Source organism: Rhea americana, unplaced genomic scaffold, assembly GCF_003343005.1.
Source record: "Rhea americana isolate MKP2758 unplaced genomic scaffold, rheAme1 scaffold_1862, whole genome shotgun sequence".
Classification (NCBI taxonomy): domain Eukaryota; kingdom Metazoa; phylum Chordata; class Aves; order Rheiformes; family Rheidae; genus Rhea; species Rhea americana.
The window spans coordinates 1-1,213 of NW_028185997.1; the positions used below are offsets into that span (position 1 = coordinate 1).

Here is a 1,213-nt window from a genome sequence, read left to right on the forward strand (position 1 = left end):
CACCCAAAATGCCCCTGAAGGTCCCACCCGGCTGAAGAGATGGGCCAGGATCATCTCGGTGGAGGAGGACATCAGTCCCGAGAGTTGGAGGTGGGGGAAGTCTCAGCCAAAGGACCCTTAGGAGACCCATAAGGACRTTTGGACCTAGAGGAGACCCATAGGGACCCATGGGCAATTCATGGGGACACGGAGACCCCCTAGGACACCCACAGGGACCTGGACGAGACCCAGAGGGACGTGGCGACCCACAGGAGCCCCATAGGGCTGGTAATACCCACAGAAGACCCACAGCAGAGGACAAGCTCCTACAGAGGCCCCATAGAGGACAGAGCCGCCCCCACCCCATAACGCCCAGGCCCAGGGGCACAGGGAGACCCCATAGGCCCTCACCCCTTCGACCTCCCCCACCTCCACCAGGTTCCACACCCCACCCCCTTCCCCATAGGCCCCACCCCCTCGCACCTTGTGGGTGGCCCAGTCCATCCAGCCCTTGGCGTGGGGGTCGATGTTGATGAGCACCAGCCCCTCCACGGCCTCGGGTTGCGTCAGCTGGAGGTGGGGGGGGCCAAGTGGGGGATGTATCATGGGTGGGGGGCAGGGTGGCCTGACCCCCCCTCCCCACAGGGACCCACGACTCACCCCGAGTTTTGCCAGGATGAAGGCACCAGCTCCCACCCCGATGCCAATGATGCTGTGGATGCTACGGGGACACAGGAGAGGTCAGGTCGGCCCTGACCCCACCAGCCGCCCCTTCACCTGGCCCCCTCTATTGGGCACACCCATCCCCTCAGACCCCATAGCACCCCCCTGGCCCATATAACCCCCCCCCAACTCACTTGAAGTGCTCAAGGATGCAGGGGATGGTTTCGRCCAGTTGCTCCAGAGAGGGGTACTGGTACCTGGGGGGGGGGCAGTCACGGGGAGTGCTGGGGTCAAGAAGGGCCATGAAAGGGTCAATGGGGCCAACAGGGGGTCAACCGGGCCAAGGAGGGCCACAGAGAGGGTCAATGGGGCCAACAGAAGGGTCAACAGGGCCAAGGAGGGCCATGAGGGGGTCAATGGGGCCAACGGGGTGGTCAATGGGGTCAAGGAGGGCCACAGAGGGGGTCAATGGGGCCAACGGGAGGGTCAGCAGGGTCAAGAAGGGCCAATGGGGGGGCAATAGGGTCAACAGCGGCCAATGGTGTCAAGAGGAGGGTCAAGGGGGGTCAAC

General features: G+C 64.1%; 1 long non-coding RNA gene across 1 annotated transcript; it reads right to left on the reverse strand.

Moving 5' to 3' along the window:
- Positions 1 to 464: 464 nt before the first annotated feature.
- LOC146597407 (uncharacterized) lies at positions 465 to 904 on the reverse strand. Its single transcript, XR_014895509.1, has 3 exons — positions 837 to 904; positions 640 to 700; positions 465 to 549 (listed from the first exon to the last, which is right to left on the reverse strand). It is a non-coding gene; the product is annotated as an uncharacterized LOC146597407 (long non-coding RNA).
- Between the last annotated feature and the right edge of the window lie 309 nt (positions 905 to 1,213).